We start from the raw sequence: 6776 nt of genomic DNA, 5'->3' as shown, positions 1-6776 counted from the left end.
GTCACAGTATAGTAAGGCATAAAAAGTCATAGTATAGTAAGGCATAAAAAGTCATGAAAACGTCATAGTAAAGTAAGGCATAAAAAGTCATAGTATAGTAAGGCATAAAAAGTCATGAAAACGTCATAGTATAGTAGGGCATAAAAAGTCATAGTATAGTAAGTCATAAAAACGTCATAGTATAGTAAGGCATAAAAAGTCATGAAAACGTCATAGTAAAGTAAGGCATAAAAAGTCATAAGAACGTCATAGTAAAGTAACGCATAAGAAGTTATAGTATAGTAAGGCATAAAAAGTCATAAAACGTCATAGTAAAGTAAGGCATAAAAAGTCTAGTAAAAACAATCATAGTATAGTAAGGCATAAAAAGTCATAAAAACGTCATAGTATAGTAAGGCATAAAAAGTCATGAAAACGTCATAGTAAAGTAAGGCATAAAAAGTCATAGTATAGAAAGGAATAAAAAGTCATAACAGCATAGTATAGTAAGGCATATATATTCATAGTATAATAAGGCACAGAAACATCACAAGTAAGGCATAAAAAGTCATAGTATAGAAAGGAATAAAAAGTCATAACAGCATAGTATAGTAAGGCATATATATTCATAGTATAATAAGGCACAGAAACATCACAATATTGTAAGGTATAAAAAGTCGTTTAATACAATGGCATAATAAAACAACATATTACAGTAAGTCATAAAAACTTCACATTAAATTAAGGCATAAAAACCACATATAATAAGTCATAAAAACGGCATAGTATAGTAAGGTAAAAAAAAAAGTCACAAAAAGCATCACATTACAATAAGGCATAAATAGTAAGAAAAACATCATAGTATAGTAAGGCATAAAAAGTCATAAAACATCATAGTATAATAAGACATAAAAAGTCATAGTATAGTGAGGCATAAAAAGTCATAAAAAAGACATAGTATGGTAAGGCATAAAAAGTGATAGTATAGTTAGGCCACAGTTTTTTTAATCATAAAAAGTCATAGTATAGTAAGGCATAAAAAGTCATAAAAACAACATACTATAGTGAGGCACAAAATGTCATAAAAATGACATAGTATAGTAAGGCCTAAAAAGTCATAGTATAGTAAGGCATAAAAAGTCATGAAAACGATACAGTATAGTAAGGCATAAAAAGTCATGAAAACGATATAGTATAGTAAGGCATAAAAAGTCATAAAAACGTCATAGTATAGTAAGGCATAGTCATAGTATTGTAAGGCATAAAAAGTCATAAAAACGTCATCGTATAGTGAGGCATAAAAAGTCATAAAAACGTCATAGTATATCATAAAAAGGACATAGTATAGTAAGGCATAAAAAGTCATAGTATAATAAGGCATAAAAACAACATAGTATAGTAAGGCATAAAAAGTCATAAAAACTTCATAGTAAAGTAAGGCATAAAAAGTCATAAAAACGTCATAGTATAGTAAGGCATAAAAACGTCATAGTATAGTAAGGCATAAAAAGTCATAGTATAGTAAGGCATAAAAATTCATAAAAACGTCATAGTATAGTAAGGCATAAAAAGTCATAGTATAGTAAGGCATAAAAATTCATAAAAACGTCATAGTATAGTAGGGAATAAAAACGTCATAGTATAGTAGGGCATAAAAACGTCATAGTATAGTAAAGTCATAAAAATGTCATAGTATAGTAAGGCATAAAAATTCATAAAAACGACATAGTATAGTAAGGCATAAAAAGTCATATTATAGTGAGGCATAAAAAGTCATATTATAGTAAGGCATAAAAAGTCATAGTATAGTAAGTCATAAAAAGTCATAAAAACGACATAGTATAGTAGGGCATAAAAACGTCATAGTATAATAAGGCATAAAAATTCATAAAAACGTCATAGTATAGTAAGGCATAAAAACGTCATAGTATAGTAAGGCATAAAAAGTCATAGTATAGTGAGGCATAAAAAGTCATAGTATAGTAAGGCATAAGAAGTCATAAAAACGTCATAGTATAGTAAGACATAAAAAGTCATAAAAAGAATAACATTACAGTAAGGAATAAATAGTAAGAAAAACATCATAGTATAGTAAGGCATAAAAAGTCATAAAAACATCATAGTATAATAAGACATAAAAAGTCATAGTATAGTGAGGCATAAAAAGTCATAGTATAGTTAGGCCACAGTATTTTTAATCATAAAAAGTCATAGTATAGTAAGGCATAAAATGTCATAAAAACGTCATAGTATAGTGAGGCATAAAAAGTCATAATATAGTGAGGCATAAAAAGTCATAAAAATGACATAGTATAGTAAGGCCTTAAAAGTCATAGTATAGTAAGGCATAAAAAGTCACAAAAATGACACAGTATAGTAAGGCATAAAAACGTCATAGTATAGTAAGGCATAAAAAGTCATGAAAACGTCTTAGTAAAGTAAGGCATAAAAACGTCATAGTATAGTAAGGCATAAAAAGTCATAGTATAGTGAGGCGTTACGTGATGTTACTTGTCTAATAAGATTACATTAAAAGTGTGAGTAACGTAACGCTAACAGCGTTATATAATTTACACTCACATCACATCTGATTACAAGTGTGAATTTACGAGTCAGTAAAAGGCTTATGATGCTACCTGACTAGCGTCTTCTTCATCTGTTGTCGTTCTCTTCTTAGAGAAGTATCTGAACAATAAAAAAAATCAAAACAAACACAAAAAAAAACCATAGAAATTCATAAAAACGTCATAGTATAGTAAGACATAAAAAGTCATGAAAACGTCATAGTAAAGTAATGCATAAAAACATCATAGTATAGTAAGGCATAAAAAGTCATAGTATAGTGAGGCATAAAAAGTCATAAAAACAACATAGTATAGTAAGGCATAAAAAGTCATAGTATAGTAAGGCATAAAAAGTCATAAAAACGTCATAGTATAGTGAGGCATAAAAAGTCATAAAAATATCATAGTATAATAAGGTATAAAAACATCATAGTATAGTAAGGCATAAAAAGTCATAAAAACGTCATAGTATAGTGAGGCCTTAAAAGTCATAAAAAGGACATAGTATATTAAGGCATAAAAATGACATAGTATAGTGAGGCATAAAAAGTCATAGTATAGAAAGGCATAAAAAGTCATAACAGCATAGTATAGTAAGGAATATATATTCATAGCATAATAAGGCACAGAAACATCACAGTATTGTAAGGTATAAAAAGTCGTTTTATACAAAGGCATAATAAAACAACATATTACAGTAAGTCATAAAAACTTCATATTAAATTAAGGCATAAATACCACATATAATAAGTCATAAAAACGGCATAGTATAGTAAGGTAAAAAAAAAAGTCATAAAAAGCATCACAGTACAATAAGGCATAAAAAGTTAGAAAAACGTCATAGTAAAGTAAGGCATAAAAAGTCATAAAAACATCATAGTATAATAAGGCATTAAAAGTCATAAAAAAGTCATAGTATAGTAAGGCATAAAAAGTCATAAAAACGTCATTGTATAGTGAGGCCTTAAAAGTCATAAAAATGACATAGTATAGTAAGGCATAAAAAGTCATAGTACAGTGAGACATAAAAAGTCATAGTATAGTAAGGCATAAAAACAACATAGTATATTGAGGCATAAAAAGTCATAATACAGTGAGACATAAAAAGTCATAGTATAGTAAGGCATAAAAACAACATAGTATATTGAGGCATAAAAAGTCATAATACAGTGAGACATAAAAAGTCTTAAAAACGACATAGTAAAGTAAGGCATAAAAAGTCTTTAAAAACAACATGGTATAGTAAGGCATTAAAAGTCATGAAAACGCCACAATATTTTAAGTCATAAAAAGTAATAGTATAGTAAGGCATAAAAAGTCATAACGTCATAGTAAAGGCATTAAAAGTCATGAAAACGCCACAATCTTTTTAGGCATGAAAAGTCATAGTATAATGAGGCATAAAAAGTAATTAAAATGTCATAGTATAATAAGGCATAAAAGGTCGTAAAAACGACATAGTATAATAAGGCATAAAAGGTCATAAAAACGACATAGTATAGTAAGGCATAAAAAGTCATAAAAACGTCATAGTATAATAAGGCATAAAAAGTCATAAAAACGATTTAGTATAGTATGGCATAAAAAAAGTTCTATATTCAGGCATAATAAAGTCATATTATGCTAAGGCATAAAAAGTCATAAAAATATCACAGTGTACTACGGCATAAAAACATCATAGTATAGTATAGTAAGGAATAAAAATGTCATAGTAGAGTAAGGCATTAGAGTCTCCAATAAACGTAATGTGTCTTTGGACTGTGGGAGGAAGCCGGAGTACCCGGAGAGAACCCACTCAGGCACAGGGAGAACATGCAAACTCCATACAGGCCCCAGGCCTGGGAAGTCATGATATAGTAAAGTATAAAATGTCAGAGTATAGTAAGGCATTAAAGAAGTCATAGTACAGTAAGACATTTACCTCAATAAAAAAAAAATTTTTTTCTTCAGCGTAAAGTTCGTCTACGCTACAAGCTGACACTGACACACGGCGATCAACAGCTGAGCGAGACGGGAGAGATCGACAACTTCCCGGACTGGACCTTTTTGATTGGCAAATGAAAACTTCAGACACATGGATGTAAAAAACTGCGCAGGAACTCAAACCTAGATTTTGAGGACAGATAGTAAAGTGGAGCCAAAGAGAGAAAAGATCTACAAAAAGGTGGGAAACAAGCGACACACACCTGGAGTCAATCATCATGAGGTAAACAACCACCACAACAACCAAATATGAAGTCTGTATTAACAGACATATGACTTTTCTGCATCATTTCATAATTTACAGCATGCATGATGCAAGATGTAATCTCAGAAAGACATATTACTCTAAAAAGATGGGCAAACTCTACTTCATACATCAGAAGGTACAGGTGTGAACATGTCAGGTGGGTTTGGTACATCCCTGATTGTACATGTTTCAGGGTTCAGTATTCTGCTTTTGTCTTACTGCTGTTTTTGTGACTGCTGCCTGTTTGTAGAGTCCATGCATGTGTTGGCATGTAGCTGGATACATGTGAATTTCATATGTGGTTACATATGAAAGTATTTATTTGCTTTTATGCACATGTGACATTCAAAATTCCCAAAGTGCCTTGAGCTTGAAATATTCTTGAATATGTATTTATTTTAATTAAGTTCTGCACGACATGGCTGCCTGAAGGACTGTGTGTCTTAAACAGTTTGTATTTGCGTGGATTTAAGTTGTTTCAAGTTGACATTTTCTGCTTTTAGGTGGGAGATGAATGAAACATGTAACGGTGTCACATTTTACACAAGCTGATTATTGTATTTTGAATTTAGCCTTTTTTCATAAAAGGTGACATCAGAGTGCTCATTTGTACGAAGGCTAAATAGCACTGCTTACTTAAAAAATAAATGAAGGAAAGATCTTTCACAAATCATAGGCAACATTTAGAAAACAACTCTAAATGCTGCAAATAAATAAGCATGAGCAAATGAGGAGACATTTTTCAAGTAAAGATGCAAATACCGAAACACTGCAACTTTAACACAATGTTAATTTTTACAAGAACAAGCAAAGAAAGTCATGCTTTAGTTTTAATAAGATGATTGTGCGTTTCTGATATTACTTCACCTGTTAGTTCCGTTTTACTAATTAGTAGCGTGTTCATCTTTTTTTGTGTCCCTCAGAAACGTCTGTTGTGTTGTACTCTGCCTGTTTCCTGTCATTGCAGTACATTTCTTCTGTATCTTAATTCGCTTTGGTCTTATTTATTTTGCGGCTTTTTTCTAAATGAATGTAAGTTTTGTGAAAGTTGCGGTTCGATGAGGCCTCTGTTGATTCTTACCAAGTCTCTGTTTATTAATGTGACCAGATCAGTGTTTCCCGATCACTCGTCTTATGCTGTGAAGCTTTATGAGCATCTATAACTGTCAAAACAAACTGTCAGAGGATTTAAGGCCAATCTCTTTTCTTTGAATGCTCGTCTGCCTCCTGCCTGTCAGTTCAGCAGTCTGTTGCTCATCAATAAATGAGAAATCTGATATTATCGGATAGTCTCAAATTCTGTCTCACCAAATCATCTCATTTTTTCTGTAAATATAATCACCCTGAAATATCGCCCTCAACTGACCCTCAATTATACTTCAGTCTATAGTGATATAGAACCCATGCTGCAACTGTATTATTTTCATAATTGATGAATCTGCCGATTATTTTCTCAATTAATCATTTAGTTCATGACATGTCCGAAAATTGTGAAAAATGTCCTTCATAATTTCCTAAATCCCAAGTTTTCTCAGAATTTTTGCAGTTTTTATTTGACCAACAAATATATTCAGTTTACCATCATAGAAGACTAAGAAAATCTGCAAATATTCACATAAACTAGATTTCTTTTTTTTAGATGGATTAATCTGACTCTATGAGATTATTAGACAAATCATTTCAGCTCTAAAGACAACACTGTGAATTGGAGGAATTATCATTCTGATAATCGATTGTGAAATGTTTTTGTTAAATACCTGTAACAATTCCCCAGACTGTACAGTGAGGCCTTCATATTGCTCTATTTGTCCACCGATAATCTAAAACAAAAACACAGACAGTAATACAAGATTTTAAAAAAACAAATACTCTCATATTTGAGAAGCTGGAAACAAAGAATTTGGAGCTTTTTTGCTTGAAAATTGAAGAGTGAATTGATGTCAATCAATTGTTCCAGCTACAGCACTAAGGAAGGAAATTATTGACAGATAAAATACACTCAG

The sequence above is a fragment of the Seriola lalandi genome, unplaced genomic scaffold, assembly GCF_002814215.2.
Source record: "Seriola lalandi dorsalis isolate HSWRI2012SDOR001 ecotype SW California unplaced genomic scaffold, Sedor1 jcf7180002053559, whole genome shotgun sequence".
Lineage (NCBI taxonomy): Eukaryota > Metazoa > Chordata > Actinopteri > Carangiformes > Carangidae > Seriola > Seriola lalandi.
The sequence above is the reverse complement of the archived record's forward strand: the minus strand, read 5'-3'. Positions refer to the sequence as shown.